At 41.5% G+C, this 20,076-nt stretch overlaps 1 long non-coding RNA gene across 1 annotated transcript; it reads right to left on the bottom strand.

Moving 5' to 3' along the window:
- Nucleotides 1-1,001: 1,001 nt before the first annotated feature.
- LOC148053340 (uncharacterized) lies at nucleotides 1,002-18,818 on the bottom strand. The gene is made up of 2 exons (XR_015708877.1): nucleotides 18,367-18,818; nucleotides 1,002-1,787 (listed from the first exon to the last, which is right to left on the bottom strand). It is a non-coding gene; the product is annotated as an uncharacterized LOC148053340 (long non-coding RNA).
- Nucleotides 18,819-20,076: the final 1,258 nt, after the last annotated feature.

Raw genomic sequence — 20,076 nt, 5'->3', positions numbered from 1 at the left:
CCCATTTAATTAGATTAAAAGATTTGCAAAGATGGAGTTTATGCTTACACATGCAAGGATTTTATATTTACCTCTCTAAGTAGTCACACCAGCAATCTGGTTGTAATTATACTCTTATACTTGAGTGCAAAGGAACAGTATCTCTTACCTGGTCCAAACTTTCAGCCCCAAGCTACAGAGCTTGTGTTTTCCATTCTCAACTCTGAAAACGCAGGGTCAACAGAAGTCGGGAACAAGTTTGTGAAATCATTTTGATTGATGACAGTAAGTTTGTTCACAGTCCATTGCCTCACTGAGCAGTAGGAGGTGTTTCTCCCAGTATGAGTCAGTGTCTGTAGCTGGAACTAGATGCCTAACAGCAGGTCAATACAAAATTAACACAAAAGGGATCACTGAGGATGGAAAAATCACACTAGCACTTTCAACAATAAAAAGTGGCCACAGCAAGGGGCACAGATATCATTAACAGTGTTCTTGCCACATATCCCACAAAAACATTTCTCCAGACTAGCACTGGATGTACGTGACTTTCCAAGGAACCTGTTGGCAATCAGGAATCCCAGATGTTTATTTGGGGTTGTGATTATAGGGCTCAGCTCCAGTTTTCCCTGATGTGAACAGAAGCACACAGTGAGTGTCAGTCACCTTGAACTCTCCCCATGCAAACTGGCACATGGACACTGGTACTCTTTGAGATGCATCTGAAAGCAAAAAGTGATGTAAGCCTACAGCATCATGAGAAATTGGATGGCTAGATGTACATCAGGTTCTGGTTCAAGTGGGTTAGTAAGCCCTTAAGGAACAAATAGTACGTTTACCCTCAACTGCTGTACTTCCTGAAAAGATTAGTAAAGCAAATGATCCAACTTAGTGCCTGCACTTCCTTACAGCTCTTGCTTTCTAATGACCCACATTTTTTGGCACAATTGTCTTGGCAAAATTCAGTGTTTTCAAATACTTACAACAGATGCACAGTCACAACATTTTCCACGATAGTCGCATTTGGATATAGATCCCTTTAATTTTCTCTTAAGGATGGATTGTAGGTGTTATCTTTGTTTACGGCTTAAAACTTGAAAGACTGTCAGGTGCAACATTTGCCTAGAGAGACTCCTCATCTGAATAAATACACAGCTTTGAATGAAGCACTGGGCATTATCATGTTTTACTTGTATACGCCTGCTCAGTTCTTCCACCTTCAGCATGGAATATCCATTGGCTCAGTTACCTTCAGCCCAACTTAGCAAATAATTCAGCAGGTAGAAACCTGCCCCCTTTACAGTGAAGGCTGAGCGATCCATGTTGGTTGGATGATTCTTGAAGTATCCTGCTTGAGAATGTTCTCATCTGTCCAGGTTTTGAGCTGAGATAATCAGATTAAACACAGTACATACTGTATTGGCTCTACACCAGAGCAGTTCTTCCAGTTGAAATGCGATAGCTAGAACACTCATCTGCTGAAAAATGGTCCACCTGGAATGATGTATCATCACTTCTAGTCTGCCGGTACCACCCATATGAAATGTATGTGTCAACCATCCTTTGGATTTACTGAAAGTGGATTTACCACAGTTGTTTATAAAGAATCCGCTAAATGAAAAGCCCATTCATTAAAGTACAGACTTAATTCATTTCAGGCTCTTTCATGCCCTGTCATGTTACGGATATTCTTATTTCACAATCCAAGCAAGCAAAACAGAACAATCCATCCTTTGGTTCGCCAAAACATTCACATGAGCCGATGACAAATATCCATCATGGAAGAAATAAGAGCTTTCACATGGTGCCTAAAAAAGAAATGTTCAAACGGAGTCATGTTAATAAACAATTTAAGTTATTTTGGACAAATATTTGCACTCATCAGGAAATAAAACACCCGTTTGTTTCTAATGAGTAGCTGAAAAACAACAAAAAAATAAGAGCTTATGGGAATTAAAAAACACCGCCAACTCCCTTCTTTCCCCTGATGTTTGTAAATTGTCTGCAGCAAGTGTCCCACGTACACTGAGCAAAACTGCTGATCACTGCCAAAAATGAGACAAATGGCACTACAGAGAAAGGCTTAGACGGAAGAGGAGGAGATTGACCCTTCCATCATGCATCGGCTGAAAGAGGGCTGCGGCTGATTCCTGAAGAGGCAGAACGGAACAAAAGAGCAGCTTTTGCTGATTCTTGGGGCAAAAGGCTTGCAGCATGGCTTGTATCTCTGCCTTTCGCTCAGAATGAACGGCCAACGTGTTCTGAGCTTGTCACTCCTTGCTGCTCCCAGAGGTGTGCAGCAGATCTGCATCACCCCGCGCCAAGTGGCTCAAAAATGCCAGATAATAGTTAACAGAATGCTGATGAAAACCAAAGGTGGTTTTAGAGTCTTTTTAAGAAGCGTCTCCTCTCCTCATGTGACTTCTTTTCCCTTTCTTAATTTCCAGATTGAATATTCCCTGGTGCTAGCAGCTTTTGGCCTTGATTTTTTTTTAAACCCTGTGCAGGATGTTTTAAGCTCTCCTATACAAGTGCACTGGATCTCTTAAGGGGTTCAGCCATAAGGACATCACCTCTCTATACACAGCAGGGCAACGATCCATCTCTTGAGAGGGAATCTCTCTATTACAAAACTGTACACAATAAAACTTCGATTTCATATACACCCCACTGCTGAGCTCCCACCATTTTCTTTAAAAATCTTTTTTCTTTCCTTTCATTTGGCCCACAGTTTGCTCATTTGTATTTAAAAGCCGTTGGCAGCAAAGGAAACTGGAGCAGAAGTACAATAAACAAATACAAGAACAGCAGAAGTGTCTTGGTACATTTTTTGGTCCTTATCTTGAAGAAGTTTTACAACATATTTTGAGGTCAACAGAAGGGTACTTATTAATCAGATTGGACAGTGCTACTTAAGCAAAACAACTGATCTTATATTCATTTTTACTTTGACTCATAATAATTAATATGAAAACTTTGAAATAGACTCTACTTGGCCTGACTCACTCTTTAAATTGACTAAAAAAAACAGGGCAAGGACCTGTTCTACCACAAAGGGATGCAAAAGTCAGATAAGTCAGTCTAGAGGCAGCAAAATTACCCCCTATAATTTTTCCCGTAGAGGACAGGCCCAAAACGCTCCCCACCACAATCATTTCTGTTGAACTGCTTGGAGAAGATGATGCAGAGGATGCCTGTCTGACATCCTCTGGCCAGACGCCCGACTCGCAACTTGACACTCTTTACTCACCAATCCACTAGAAGTTACATTATGGGAAAGGGGCCCCATGGTATGGGAAAAGAGACTGTGTGACCTTAGTGAGAGGGAAAGAGTTGTCTAGCAGGCTTGAGCCCAGTGGGAGAGACGGTCTTGGTTTCTCAACTCAGTTCACCAGGGATAAAAAGGGAAATGACTTCAGTCACTTCGTTGGGTCAGGATTGCAGTAATGACCTAAGGTGGGAAGCCTCAGGCCACAGGGAGCCTAGATGTGTTAAGGGATGCAAGAGGAAGGCAGGAAGTACATAGGAGTTACACAGACTGAATGAAAGATTTATTGCGACAGCATCACCCTCTCTCAATTCCCCTGCTCTCCCTCCACTCTTTTCTCCTCACTATTAGGCCACCTAGAAATGGAGGCAAAGCAAGGCTTGCAGCACTCCAGAAACTTGTACTGCTGCTGCCAGCAATGAGGTAGGAAGAAAAATGCAGTTATGTAACTTTATGAACACTTTGCTTACACAGGAAATTTAATCAGCAAAGACATCATGTACTTTAGGACTTCCTAAATAGCAGTATTATCTATAAAAGGAATGAATGCTATTACATTAATCCCCCTTCTGAATGGACAAGTACATTTCATCTCCTTTGCCTCCTTGGCATACCTGTAAACCCTGCAGTATTTATGGGTAATGAGCTCCACGGCTACTGGACAGTGAATATTTTATTTGGGTAGCTCTTAACCTCTTCAGCTCTTCTGAGCACCATATGCTGCATGGCTCAAGAGGCGAGTTTTAAAACCTCCACATTCTTTCATAAGAGTGACTTCCAAGTCACCAGTTGTGCTGTAGTTGTGGTAACACAGCTGCTGCCTTGTTATCTGCCTCTTGGAAAGTTAATTTGGCACCTGTGATCTAAAATATCTCCTTTTCCAGAGTTACACAACTGAAAATCACATTACAGGTCTGAAATAACAGAGTCATCTGCTCTAAACTGCAGCATCCCCAAACATTGTCCAGGTCCAAGGTGCAGACAAGAGGAGGCAAAGCTGTAGCCATCTGCTCTTTGAAAAGATATAGATCTAGTCATGGTTTAAGTTCATGCTTCTTTGTCAATCTCTTATGCAGCCAGGGGAGTCACCAGGACAAAAAAAAAAAAAAAAAAAAAAAAAAAAGCTGCAATAAGCCAACTTATCTGGTATTGGGTTCTTTTCTGAGGTTTTTTACACAGCCAGTTTACTGGAGAGTTCCTTAAGCAGCTCCAGGACTCTGCCATGCAGGAACTAAGGAGCTTCTTAGCCTGCCTTACAGGACTCTGCAAATCCCAGGTGCTTTACTATGAAAATTAAGATATTATGGGAAAGATAGCTCATATCTCTGTGCATCTTTTTAATATTCCTTAAACTGGCACTTATTTCCTGCCTGGTCAGGGAAGGAAGAAACTAGAAAGAAATAATCTGATTATTAAATCCTTTGAATCTCCTTTTTAACAGTTAGAGTCTACTAACATACCTGTAATATTTGAATATGAACCTCTGCTACATACACACACATATTATATATGTATAATATATATATAGGGGTATGCAAGTCAGGGTCATTTTATGTACATGAAATTAGTTTCAGCTTCATAAGAAAAAACATACCCTGTCCTTTCATTCTTATTCCTGAGGATCCCTCATTGGCTTTACACCCCTGCTGTCCTAATTTTCAGGACATTCTTTTCAGAGTTAATTCTGCCTGCCTATCATGTGGTTTCTTCTCTCCTGGCCTGCTATATTGTAAAGGATATTTACTCAAAGACAGATGAGACATGTTTAGCCCCTCACATTATTAATTGACAGGTTACAAATCATCAGCCATTGCAGCTACTGCTGTGACTGGCACCCCAGCTGGCATTTACTTTCAGGGGCTCCAGAGCCAGGCATGAGAGAGGACATCAATTTAGTTAGAAAGCAGGCTCTGCGGGGGCGACTGTAGCACTCTTCCACCTGTCCGATCCAGAGAGGACAAATAAAAGATGCTCTGATCCCAGTGGGTGACAGCTGAAATGAGGAATACAATGATGTCACAGGGGCACTAGGAGTCCAGCCAGCAACCAAACAGAGAAGCAGATGAACTCATGGGCAAAACCCATTCTGTCTTCTTGTAACAGTCTGTATAATTAAAAACAAACAGAAAGCAACAGGAAGGACTATGAAGACATTTAGGCAGAATCATTCAACAGGACTGTATTCAATGGAGTCAGCCAGTCTTTAATAACAACATTGGCATTCTTCAGGCCGTACGTCAAATGAAGAGCAGAGTTCAATGTAGCTTTTTCTAGATGTTCTCAGTCCTTTTAGCCACTTGAGCAATGGGCTGTTATTGGTTCATAGGTTTTCATATCAACAATTCAATATGGACCTTATTATGCTTGCTGAGGTATTTCCCAACAAAACAGATTTTCATTGGAAACTATAGACTGGTCAAAACCAAGAAATTTTGGCCAAATTGTAGTGAAAGATAGGAGTTTGTCCAGAACTCATCCTGCCACTTTTCCTTTGGAGCATCTAAAGGTATAAAAGATTCCAGCATCTCAGCTTCTGGGGCATTTTACCATAACAAGCACTAACTCATCCATCAGGTCTCAAGTTTTCAGGCTCCTTGCCATTGATTTGGGGGCCTAAGAGAGAGCCTCAGCTACCAGTTTCCTATCAATTTTTCCTTCTCTGTCCATTTTCCTCATATGGTCCTATACAAAGGTAGCCCAAATGATCAGCTCAACTTATTTTACATTACGTTTCACTTTCTCAGGTCTGTATTTTAGTTTTCAGAACAAACTATGTTGCTAAAACAGAGATGCTACAATACATACAAAGCAAGAAGCTTTCTACTTTGAAGCAAGTTACCTCCCGAGACAGTCCAGGACAAAGACTGAGCACGCTTCTCATTTTGCCTCACACCAGTGTTATCTTTGTAACAAAGATCTGAGTAGACAATTTCTGCTTCTCTAGATGAAAATTAAAATGCAATATGCTGGGCAAAATAGAACCACACAGTCATGCCATCCACTTTTAAGGCAAACAATCTTTGTTTGTTAGACATGCTGTTGAAAGAACCAGAATGAGAATTAGAAGTGTTTGAAGACATCACCTCAGGGTTAAAACGAACAAGTTAAATTGAATTTGACTTATGCCATGAAAAGTACACTACCTAGTGCCCTATCAGCAGAGAGCCAGTAAATGAAAGCCATACTGTGCTTGGCACCACAGATGAAACGGAGAAAACGTAGAGCACATAAATGATGTCTGTGTAATTGATCCTTAATCTGAAAAGAGAAGAGTAATGCTCATCATTCATCTACTTCAACATATGCCATTAAAATAAATCAACACTTTTGTGAGCTTGACATCTTTGGAGAAGAAAACATTGTGTTTTTAAACAGAGAAATCCCACAGATTCCAATCCCACACATGCTAATGAACGACAGAGAACAAACACAAGTCTTTGAGGCCCTGAGAATTAGAATAAATAAATGTCACAAGGGAGAGCACTGGCAAAAACAGGGAGGGCTTCAGCATTCTTAATTGCTTTCAGATTACACCAGGGAAAAAGAGAAGTCCAGATTTTTATCTTAATAAAAAATTGGCAACTTTATCCAACTATGCACTTTGCGCTATTTTATTATCATTATTATTATTACTACTACTACTGTTTTCAGGTGTTGACAGAAAACTGAAAGAGAAGAACAGGAAACAGAAATACCATTCTGGAATCAAGAAAGGATTTTAACTGTTACTACACGTACAGCTATGACACAGTAAAAACCACTTGCTTAATAACAGCATCACTGTATAAAACAGTGATCACAAGCCTCTTGGTAAGTCTTCTGAGGACTGTAGTAGTTCTCACATCAGTTGTTAAGATGTGAAGCTGAAAGACACAAACTGAAGCTCTTAAGCTGGCTCCTACTGATTTGTCGGGTGGCATCAAATAAACAGTGAACACTTCAAGTGAATTTCCCAGATTATAAAGGAATATCAGTGTGTGTCCTGGTTTCAGCTGGGATAGAGTTAGTTTTCTTCTTAGTAGCTGGTAGAGCACTGTGTTTTGGATTTAAGATGAGAATAATGTTGATAACACACTGATGTTTTGCTTCTTGCTGAGCAGAGTTTACACTAGTCAAGGACTTTTCAGCTTTTTGTGCTCTGCCAGGTACACAAGAAGCTGGGAGGGAGCATAGCTAGGACAGCTGACCCAGACCGGCCAAAGGGCTATTCCATACCATATGACGTCATGCTCAGTATATAAGCTGGGGGAAGAAGAAGGAAGGGGGGGACATTGGGCGTGATGGCGTTTGTCTTCCCAAGTAACCGTTACGCGTGATGGAGCCCTGCTTTCCTGAGGATGGCTGAACACCTGCCTGCCGACGGGAAGTAGTGAATGAATTCCTTGCTTTGCTTCGCTTGTGCGCGCGGCTTTTGCTTTACCCATTAAACTGTCTTTATCTCAACCTGTGAGTTTTCTCACTTTTACTCTTCCGATTCTCTCCCCCATCCCACCGGGGGGGAGTGAGCAAGCGGCTGTGTGGTGCTTAGTTGCTGGCTGGGGTTAAACCACGACAGTGTGGAAAAATCCCACATTGGAATTTTTTTTCAAAAACTGGCCAATCCTGACTTCTCTTTGTCCCTCTCCCCCCAAAAAGAGGGAAATTAAAGTTTTAAAATCCCAGCATTTGAACACAAGTTCACTATAAAAAAAAAAAAAAGGCAGTTTTAGCCAGATAGAAATGTTTCCTTTCCAAAAACTGCAACATAAAAATTATTTTGATTATTTCCATTAGGAAGTAGTAGATGCTATTTTCAAGATAGCATTAATATTGCAGTTCTTAAACTGGAGGAGACCTTTTGTTGTACTGCTGACAGCTTATTCATCTTAACTTCTTCTAAAGCGCCCATCACACACCTCCGAGTACCACACAATCTTTTAATCTATTTAACCTTACGGTACCCCTGAGAGACAGCAAAGCACTGTTATCCCCAACTGCCAGGTGAGCTGATGCAGGGAAGCCAGTCTCTCGCTGACCCGCGCCCTTCACCGAGTTGTGCACCCAAGCCCCTGGCACAGGCAGCAGGGAAAGGCTGGAGATTGCTGCTCAGCAGCCACCTAACCCCGCATGTGCCCTGGGTATTGCTGGTGCCCACTCGAGCTTTCACCAAACAGCCTGGGCCACAGGTCTCTGGGGATGCTCCTAAGGCACAATTCTTGCCCTGGCAGTTCCCAGTGATTACACCAGAGCTAAGCCCTGAACAGCCAAAAGTCCAAAGGCAGATAGATATCCTCCCAGCAAAAGGGGAGGGAGATATTACCCATGGCTACAGCACCTCCCCAGGATGAGGAAGACCTTGAGTCTTTGCTTCCAGTTAAGCAAAGAATTTAATTCCTCTCTCAGTCATCTTGGACATTTTCAGTGCAGCACAGCAGCTAGTCATGACTATGGTTCCATACCACACCTCTGCATTTGAGCAATTTAACCACTTCAGGAAAAAGCATCAACAGATAAAAATCCTGTAAAAGAAGTATTCACCTCTGATGAGGCCTGTTAAGATGGTGCCTAAAACTTTCCTGTGCATTTTGCTCGTGGTTACCTCTCTGCAGGTGGCTGCTTCTCCCTGCACATGGCATAGGAAACCTGAACTTTCAACTCGGTGCTTGGAGTGACCATGAAGGAGTCAAGTTTTGCAGTGCTGAGGAGAAAACCTGAGTGCAAGCAGCTCTGAGGGTCTGGCCCTGAGCAGTTTGCCAATAGTAATAGGAAAAAGGTGGTCGAAGGTGGATCAGAGACATAAATTCAGGCGTTCCTGAATTTGCTCATAAATTCTGGTGTTCCAGCCCCTGGACTATCCTCACTGCTGGGCCGTATAGATTTTTGAAAGGAGATAAGAAGCATTCCTGTCCTGAGCAATCGGGACTGGTTTTATCCAGGAGTATGCTCAAAATCTCTTCTCTCAACCATCTGGCAACAAGATGAGCACACATGGGATGGGAATGTTAATCCATTGCATTAGCTTCCTTCACCTTCTCCAGCTGATACAACCTCAGAGTATACAGTATGAGAGACTGATTTATGCAGAAAGATTAAAATCATTAAATGTGTTTAGCTTGGCCAAACAACTTCTAAAATGGGAGGTGGCTGTAAGCATTAAATAATTTGGAAAGCATAGAAAGTGAGTAAGGAAATTAACTGGTTAGATTAATCCAAAGGAGTGGAAATTATCCCATATGATGGTTAGGTGCCATCAATTTTTATACTAGACTAACACAGAGATTAAAAATTGCAAAAAGCAATTTTCACCTTCAGCTTAAGGCGTATATTGCTCGAGTAAGATAATGTTTTCTGAATTTCAGTATCAGGTTCGCAAAGGGCACAAATAAGGGGAAGCATATGGCTGAGAGAGAGAGAGAGGGATTTCACTTCTGTACCAATATACTCAATTATTAAAGGCCCAAGCTGCTGCCCATGTCTTTTCCACCCAAAGGCAAAATGGACTGCATTCATCCCCATTGCCACTTCACCACATTGCACAGAGCTACATCGCAGCTCAATCTGAGCAAACCCCAAAGGTTTTTGCATTCACATTGAAGCACACATCTTCATGAGTAGGCAGTAACTGCTTCTAGCTATCCCACAACACAATTATAGGTTTTCCTTTTCTTTTTCCCCCTTCTGCATGCTTTTCTCTAATTTCCTGTTGTATTTCACAGAATCACAGGATGGCTGAGGTTAGATGGGACCTCTGGAGGTCACCTTGTCCCTGTTCAAGCAGGGTCACCTAGAGCCGGCTGCCCAAGACTATGTCCAGATGACTTTTGAATAAATATATTTATATTGTCTAAGACCTTTAATCAGAAGCAGGCTAAAATAAAGCCAGCGTATATCCTAGGAGGTAAAACAGTGACACTTCTTGGCATAATGATGGTTTGAGTTACAGATGTCCAGCTGCGGTATACTCCACACATAGCAACTGACTATACAGTTCAAGTAAACTGGAATATTGGCTGTTATTGACTGTCATCTAAGTTAGATTCCCTTTATATTCAGTCTAGAAAGATACAGTTGATGAAAAGAAGACCTGCCCCTCTGAAAGTCACCTGAGATCTTAGGTAATCATCTTGATGGATTGGACCCAAATCTCTCTGTTCCAAAGATGCTACAGTCAATGTCTTCATTAAACAATGTCTTCATTGTCTTCATTAGACAATGCTAATGAAGGAAAAAAAGAAAAGCCAAGAGCAGGAAGAGATGTGCCTCCCATCTTTCAGGGAGACAATGGCACAGAGAAGAGGTGAACTTCAAGTAACTTGCTCCTAGGTCAGAGCCTTGTACATGACCCCATGTGCCTTGCATCACTCAGCTTGAACTCTTAGAGAGCCTCTTCTAAACCTTCTTTCTTTCAAAGCTGTGGAAAACGGTGCTGCTTACCTCTAAAATATTGCTATAAACAAACATTTCAGGCACAGGCACATCCTCTTTATGAATAGTTCTGTGAATACATACTGATGGGGCTTTTACAAAGATTGCTCTGAAAAATCATGTTTTCCTGCTATTTGGGCATGCTTTACTAGCACTTCTGAAAGCTTTTGCACTGACTCTTATGCCACAACAGGCCACAGGTTTCAATCAGTTTGCTGCATGACACACGCTGCTTTGTTTATAAAAGGTTGACTGATCAGAGAAGCGTGCCTCCTGAGCTTTAGAAGCACATTAGCAGTAAGCTTTAGATGTGGCCATAGGGAATGGCTGTAAAGAGCATACTACCATATCAGAATCAACAGGGGTCTCACAATCGATTAACTGCTTATTTAAATGTCCACTGATTGTTTAATTGACCCATTCTAAGCATAGCCTAAATACAAAGCATGGGAAGTTTTTCACATGTGGATGAGACTATACTGAACATCTAGCCACTTTATTCTTGTTTTTTTTTTTTTGTTGGTTTGGTTTTTTTTTTTTTTTTCCTTTGACAGGGTTGACTTTCTCAAACCAGTCTAAGTAAGTTAGATGCACAATTGCCACTGAAATTAGGAGCCAGCTACTTGGTATCTTTTAGAAACACCATTCTTCTTCAATATGTCAGAAAGGAAAAGAAACTACTCTATTGTGAAAATTGGAAAGTAGCTATCGTAAAGGTTGATGCTGACAGGAAATGATCACTTCAAGCCTCTGATTCACGTACATGTAAAAGATTAAATTGGCTTTAGTGATGAGTCTTTTTGTGCTCCCAGACAGTTAATTTTAAGCGGAAGTTCATGCTTTGTGGATAAAATGGATATAATGCTGGAAATTATGGGACAAAACTAAAATACTATGGATGCCCAGTTCACTTTCCTGCAACTTATGTACAAGCCCTCCTTCCCTTCTCTCTAAGCAAGTGTATATTCTTTCTTAGCATATGCAGACACTCCACAACATATACCTGTCACACCTAAAAACCCAGTCCTTCGGTTTTCTTGGCAGTCCCACATAACAGACGTCAAGATCTCAGGTTCCCAATCTATGGTCTGCATGACACGAGGGTATGGAACACTCTTCCAGGTGAATGTGTGGGGCACATGGCAGCAACAGTTCTTGACAACCGCTGCATGGAGGTTTCCACAGGAACTGCTGGATAAATCCCTCATGGTTCCCAGAGGGCAATCAGGAGTTGATACAATTAGCATCCAACACAACCATGCCCATAATTCCAATGCAAACTGCAGGAACTTGGCAGAATGAGGTAGAGAGCATTGGATTAGGATGGAAGAAAGGCTAGATTATGTTTATCCCTGAGGTGAAAGGAGAAGAGCAATTAAGAAGGAAGAGAGGTAGGATCGGAGTCCTTATTTTGGCAGATAGGAAAGGAAGGGGAGGAGATAGGAACCAGGGAGTGGCTGTTGCTTAAGAAGGGTGTGTAGAAGGAAGTGAGGAGCTTAAGATTGGGAAGGGAAGATGGATGGGAATGGAGTCCTGGTTTGGGAAGCAAGCAGGCATGTGTAACCTGGCCTGAAAGCTAGCAACTGCTGCTGCCTTGAGTAGTGGTTCCCGAACAACCAAGCCTGGAAACCCCATTTCTATCAAGTTCAGCCTGGGCCAAACAAAGTAGAAAGTGAATTTCAGGACAAAGGGATTATGGCAGACAACTCCCTGCCCACTGTCCCCTCCCTTTCTTTTATAGGAGGAGGAATCAAGAGAAGGGCTCAGCTTTGGAAATGTGGCTCCACTCCCAACCAATTTAGTGTCAGAACCAACACCCTAAAGTGCACCCACGAGACCAGCACGAGCCAGAGCAGCTCAGAGAACAGGGTATCTATCCCACGCTCCCTCTCAGGCATGTTGCTTACTGACATGATGCTTTTACACTGAGACTGCACTGCTGAGCAAGTGCCGCACTGCTGAGCAAGTACCGCACGGAAGCTTCCAGGTCTATAAATGCAGAGCTATTATTTGCGGTAAAAAGGAAATTAAAAAACCAACAAATGTGTATACTGGAAATGATGCCAAGGAAGAGAAGTCATCAAAAATATATATACTTTTTTCCATTGACCACTAATGGACAATATGAGGATTTGGTATCACTGAAGAAAAGCTGCCTCCCCCCCCTCCCCCCCCATCTCACAAATACTTACATGTATTATGGCCTAGTTAAGCAGGCAGCTCTTAGCCCTGACTTCAGTAGAAATCAATGCTTAAAGTTAAACTCATCCATAAGCATCTGCAGGATCAGAGACTGTATTCCCATAGTTAGCTTTTTCCAATACAGTTCACAACACTGCCAGAGAATCGTATTTAAGAGTGTATTGCAGTATGTCAAATCTATTTAGCTCCTGCATCACAGGATATATAATTGCCACAAATTATTGCTGAAGATTTGCTTTTCTGATCCCCAGTTGTCCTGATCATCTGCTTTCTTTTTTGGTCAAGATGTAATTCATTAAACTGAAGGGACTTTGATTTTCTTTATGTTCATATCCATCATGCTTGCTTTGCTGAATTCCGTATGTGTATTATTTGTGATATGCATAATGTTTGGAAACACATGAGCAATACACTCACTAAGGATAGAAATTACCAGCTCCAAAGGCAAGAAAATTATGTTCATTCCATTATCTAGCTTCACCAACAGAACTCTCACTGAAGAACTCTATTCTAATACGCAGCCAGACAAGCAATCTTATTACCTCATAATGAGAGCTGATATCTCCTCATCTAAATCTCCATTACTTCTGTCATCTCATTTTTATGTCATTTCCTTCTTACAGACATTTTTTTGTTAAATTTCCCCAAGCAGACAAGAGATATTATGTTTGTTTGATAATCTATTGCAAAGCCTTTTATGTGGAATAGAAATAAGTGTAGAAAAGCTAGAGGAAGGTTTTGTATTCTCATGGACTCCAGCTAGATATATTCTACGTTGCAGATTCCTTCTATAAAGAAAACTACACTCCTTCTCAGAAACAATCCCAATTCCAAAAGTAAAGGATTAGCAAGCTAAGTTGCAGGCTCAAAAAAGCTTTGTATTTGAAATTTTATTATTGCTGATACTGGCCAAAAAAAATTTCCAGGAAGGCCCTACAGATTATCGGTTGAACCGTATTTCACAGATCTGATGCAACAGCAGCCTCCTAGAGTTCCCTCCTACCCACAAGTACAGATTTTTTCCTCTAACAACCTATGAACCTCACCACATTTGTCTTATCAAGGTACAGGTCCCAGAATCTATTTCCAATCAGAATCCTCTTAAAGATGGAGAGGTGAAACCAAACCTGGATAAAGTGCAACTTGCATTTGGCAAGCACACATCAAAGTAGACTAACCTGATCGTTTTTCTCTGACTATCTAAAAAAAGTTATCATAATTAAGGGTGGCAATAAGCAGCACGAAGTCTAGTTGAAGGCCAGTCACTAGTGACACACCCCGGGGAGGGGCAGACAGAGAGGTGATGGTATATGTTGATGATGAGCCAGCAACATGCCCTTCCAGTCACCATGCCTTAAGAAGAGTATTGACAGCAGGTGGAGACAGGTGATCCTTCCCCTCTGCTCAGCCCTGGTGAGATGCACCTGGAGTGCTGTATCCAGCGCTGGGCTCCCCAGTACATGGGAGACATGGACATAATCGAGCAAGTCCAGTGAAGGCCCACAGTGATAATTAAGGGACTGGAGCATGCTTCATATGAGGAGGGGCTGGGAGAGCTGGGGACTCTTCAGTCTGGAGAAGAGAAGACTCCGGAGGATCTTAACAATGTATATAAATACCTGATGGGGTGGGTAAAGAAGAAGGAGCCAGGCTCATTTCAGTGCTGCCCAGTGCCAGGACAAGAGGCAATGAGCACAAACTGAAACACAGCAAATTCCATTTAAACATAAGAAACCTTTTTTTTCATGGGGGTTTTTGAATGCTAGAGGAAGTTACCCAGAGAGGCTGCAGAGTCTCCCCCCTTGGAGATACTTAAAACCCAACAGGACATGTCTCTGAGCACCCTGCTCTGAGCTAGGGTTTGGACTAGACAATCTTCAGAGGTACCTTCCCACCTCAGCAGCTCTGTGATTCTGTGGGATTGCATTGGATCTAATTTAGCAAAGCATTTGATAAAGTACTATCCAGGAGACTAGTGGTTCAGCTGGAGAAGAGGAGAATTACAGCATTGATAAGGAATCTGCATGTGCCAATAGAAGAGACATGTTAAGTCAGAGGAAAGTTACTAATTCAGCCTATGGTCTTTGAAAAAATCTTTCCTTACTATTTTTATCACTGATCTTGATACCAAAAAATAAGAATAGTGTACTGAAATTCACATCTGACAAAGCTGGGATGCACTGCTGACAAACCAGGCAGGCACTGCTAATGGAGAAGGGGACCAGAATATCATCACAGAGAGACTGAGTGCTCTTGAAGACTAGAGAAACAGAAACTGGATAAGTAATAGAACAAATGCATGCAAACTAATAAAGTAATCAGTCTTTTACGGTGAGGAAGCAACATTTGGAAACAACTGACAAAATAAAAAGACCAAGATTGTAGTTAATCACAGGATGACCTTAAAACCTATGCCAAAAAAAAAAAGCAGTCCTGAGCAGCATAAATCAAGATATTAAAAAAAAAAAAAAGTAGAGATGTATTAATATTATTGCCACTGCACAAGGCACTACAATGCTGCATACAATTTCAGCAACCTATGTTCAACAAAATCTATTCTACATCAAAAGGAATTTCAGGGTTGTGGGGCACTAAATTAATTAGGTGAATGGAAAATCCTTCTTCACGAATGGAGACAAGGAGAACTTAGTTTATTTTAGCCTAGCAAAATAAAGGCTAGGGAAAAAAAAAACAAACTAATGAATTGTGCTGCCAAATAAAAAATGACGTTGAATAAATTGAACCTGGAAAACAGAAGGTATCTAACCAGCAGACCAGTGAGGTCCTGGAAAATTCAAATAACTCAGCAGAAATTAGAGGGAAGAAGTTTAGCTAGGCTTAAGATAAAGGCTGAACAGTCTGTGAAAACAATTACAACATGGTGGTCTGTGGTGGCAAGGGACAGAAATCAGCAAACTAAGAGCTCCCATTTAGTCCCCATCTATCTAACCCATGCTCTCAATTCCAGTTTCAGGTCTCTACTTTACATGCTGCCCTTGACTACAGCACAGGGGCCACCTCTGAGATGCTCCGAATTATACTGGAGACAAGACTAAGTATATAAAGGATAAAAATCACCAAGTTCCAGGTTGTTTGATCCTACACTGGGAGAGGCTGTACTAGTTAAGAGGAAGTAGTGAAGTAATTGCCATCTTAAGGCAACTTTCAGCTATATATAACTTTATATGTGGAAAGGGAGTGATCCAAGAAGCTCTTAGGCTAAGGTGACCACCCTGAGCTGAAGCTGAAAATAATAATATTGATCTCTTTACCAGCTGTTCATTTTTTCCTTTTCTGCGACTAACAACGACACGAGTTAATTTAATTAAACTCAGACAGCCACAGGCTGTGTGATGGTGAGATTTGCTGAATAAAATCAAGAGACATTTCTTCATTTGAAGATCTAAATTTTAAAAAAAACAAAGATGATCAATTTAGAGCAGTCAATAATATTCAAAAGGGCTAAAGCAGTACAGCCTCAGTGATTTGAATGGCTTTGGTGCTGCTCCATACCCCTCCAAAAATCAGCTTCCATGTGTCTCAGGTTCAGCACCAGAAGGGAACGTATGCATTTGAAATAATGGTCATTAGCTATCCTTAAATTGGAGAACAATTCTAATCACTGCATGATGCTGAAGAACAAGAGAGCATGTATGACTCAGATAAGTTCACCTATGTGTTTAGAGACTCAAAAGAGAAGGGGTTTTGTGCTAACAGGTTAGAAAAACAGTGTGAAGAACACCCTGAGAGCAAATGATCTAACAATTGTGTCATGACATGTATTTTAGACCGAAAAAAAGATTAACTGCCATGGTGAGCTAAATGATCATTTAGACAATATTGCAGACAAAGGAACTAGTTCTCTGCTGAGATTTTAACGACTTGAGAACAAAACAGTCTCCACTTAAGAGAAGCGGAACACACCAGAAGCATTTGACCCCAACAACCTGCTCTTGCTGTGTTTGCCAGGTTGTGCTCATACTGCCCTTTTGGTTCAGTGCTGAAGTGAAACCTTGACCATCCCAATTTACCACCTGTCAGCTGGGTTTGGAGGGTCGTTTTAGCACAGTCAAACTAGATTCTCTGAGGAGGAAACTCATCCAAAAGCTCTCCTCCATCCACCCAGGCACCAAACTCACCCCAGTCCGTAATGGAGACAATAAGTGGCTAAATCAGTTACTTGTCCTTTAGACAGCCTCAAACCGTATGCGAGATGAGCATATCGGGGGACAAGATTAAATCCAGTCCAGAGCAAAATACCCAAACCATTAACAATTCTGATATATTAAATGGTGATCCATCTGCCCCGGTCTACTGATCTGCTCCTTTCACACAGAATTACTTGCTTATGTAAACACAGCCACAGAGACAAAAACATTATTTCTCCAAGTGAAGGTTGTGTATAAATAGCTCCATCAGGTCTGTGACTGCCCATTGGTTTGTTGGTTTGTTTTTTTTTTTTCCCCAATGGTGAAGAGAAATTCACTTGTACCTCAATGAAGTGATAATCAGTGTCTCTTCTTCCTAGCAGATGTATACCTGACCAGGATTCAATTCATGTGGACTACTGACTGGACATCAGTTTCCCTAGCAGACACTGGTATTAAAAGAGAGCATAATGACAAGGCTGCTTCTTACTCCAGCAATAGAAATGGTTGTTCAGAAGAATGTTTTTGCATTTTATGATCCTATTGCACAACAGATACTATTCAGAAAATGTAACACTTCATGTCACAAATCAGCAGAGAAGATGACTCCATTCCCACTACTGAATGATCAAGACTGCTGTGGGAATGAAAAGACCCTGTAATAAGACTTGCAGGCACCAGAGATTAGGTTTAGAGTTCCCCAACCCAGTTTCCACAGGCAGATGTTTGGCAATGTAAATTGTATTTTGGCCTTGAGAATCGACCTCAGTGTCCCTATTACAAAACCCTAATGCATGCCTCCATTTCATTTGTCTAGCACTACTGTAATTTTATGGCTAAACATGTCTGGGTTTTCTCCCTCAACAAGCAGTCTAGAATTACTCTTGCCATATTGCAAAGTTGGGTCATTTCCGATTCTTGTTTCATCTTGTCCATTTTAGTTGCAGCACTGAATCATGTTAACTTCAGCCCATGTAATCCCTTATCCAGTTGGAAAGTAAGTAGCCTCACAAACCATATAATGTGGGATCCAAATGGGGTTGCCTAATGCCAAGGTACCCCTGCACCAAGGTACCCAGATACCCCTCCTTGCTGCCACTTCTCTGCATGTCTCTGTCCTCAGTGAGTTCTCCCTGCATCCCAACGTCCTGAAAATGAGTTTATTTTGCAAGTGAGCAGAGCCTGTATTCATTGTGCCTGTAGCTCTCCTCTTTCTCTTGCACACAACATGACAGTCTCACAACCACCCTCTCTTTACCCCAAGCACTTTCCTCAGACTGCCTTAGCCCAGGCTCTCCTGGTCACGGGTCTGGAACACAGCTTGAAACAAGCTCTGCACTGGTATGGGAAAGCACTATAACATACCTGCAACAATCACATGGACCTGAAGCATGGATCTGTACAACACCAGATGTCCGAATGGGTAGCCTCTAATAAAACCTGTAGCAGATCCAGGGGACGCTCGAGGTTTGGCGACCACCAAGAAACCTTTTCCACAATACCTCTTGGCTGCAGTACTCAGTACTGTCCTAGGAAGCATCATGCATGGGAGCTCCAGGTGAGGATAACATAGAGCGCTGTGAGGTCAGACTCTTGCAGCCACCTTCCCATAGCTGTGGTGTGCCAAGCTGCACTGGTGCTTGACCCATTTACAGTTGCCATGGAGAGACTGAAGCATACAGAAGTATCGCATCCTTCAATTACAACAAGATCTCACAGAAATAAATACCTATTTGTGAATTTAAAGGGGAAATATAATAAAATAATTATGAAAATCTATGTCCAGTAACTGCTGGCAAACATGAATTATCTGAGAAAGCTAATCTATCATCCTTCATTATCAGTAGGCTGCAGCCCCAGCCTAACCAACCCCTTTAAAAAGAAAAGAGAGGAAATTGGACACAGCTGTGGCACCTTTCCTTTTAAGACTTTCACTTTTAAAACTCAAATACTTTTCATCTTAATGGTCTTGCAACACAAAAATGGATTAAAGCAGCATTAAGCCAAGAATCACATTTTCATGTGCAATGCAATTTCTCACAGATTTTGTAAATAGGTTAGTCTCCTTCCCAACAATGAGATTTCTGCCTTGTAATTGTGCGGCAGCTACAGCAGCTGCTAATGAGAACAGCACAATGATAAGACTGGTTCACTGAGGTTGCAAGGAGCTCAAACACCCACTCCTTCCAAGTGCTACTACTTGGCAACGTTTCTTGAAGAAAGAAACACTAGTATATTAAGGTTCATTGAGCAGATAGGAAATGACCAAAACCTTTTCATTCGGGCTTGAGACCAAAGTAAACATTTTATGCATTTTTAATAGGTTTTTCATCAGTTTATTCTCTTTTTCTGCCAAACTGTGAATTCATGGATCTCAACTAGGTATAGAAATGTTAAACTATTGCAATCAACTCTGTAGTCATGAAACAGCCCAATTTTGCAAGCTTAGTGGCTGAAGGTAATTTTGGTCAAGCCTCTGATTAGGGATATTTGCAGCACATAATAGCAGTAATTTATCGAAACTATGGCTCGGTGAACGATGCTATCTATACTCATGTGTCAGCGGATGGCTCTCGATTAGCCATATATGTGCATGTAGCTAAGTACATCCATTTATTATTATTTTCATTTGTTTTAAGAACTTGGAAGCCTAGCTGGGGACCAGCATTCCCAAACATCACCCACAACTGAGGGAGCTTAGTCTTATACTAAACATCCAATCCCACTTTTTTTCCACTGAGCCTTCTGAGTCTGTTGCATTGGCGATAGCAGGTAGAAAGAAACAGGCTAAAGGAACAAAGTACAAACATCAAGGCATGTAAAGTGTATTATTCTAACCAGAAGGTCCCACGGGCAAATGATTCAGGGCTAGCACTCCTGAAGCTAGAGAGGGAAACTGTGCTAAAGCACATTTTATTAACACAGACCCAGCTTCCCCACCCTGTAAAGACTGAAAGCAGACAGCTGAAAATAAAGAGGTAGGCAATGTGTTTCATCCGTTCTAGAGGGAGGGAGGTGGCTTGTCCTGCGGTGATGCAGTGCCATCTAGTGATTCCTTCCTTCAAGGAAAAAGAA

The sequence above is a fragment of the Nipponia nippon genome, unplaced genomic scaffold (genome assembly GCF_047370975.1).
Source record: "Nipponia nippon isolate SJK-2023a ecotype South Korea unplaced genomic scaffold, ASM4737097v1 scaffold_4, whole genome shotgun sequence".
NCBI classification, from domain to species: domain Eukaryota; kingdom Metazoa; phylum Chordata; class Aves; order Pelecaniformes; family Threskiornithidae; genus Nipponia; species Nipponia nippon.
The sequence above is the reverse complement of the archived record's forward strand: the minus strand, read 5'-3'. Positions and strand labels throughout refer to the sequence as shown.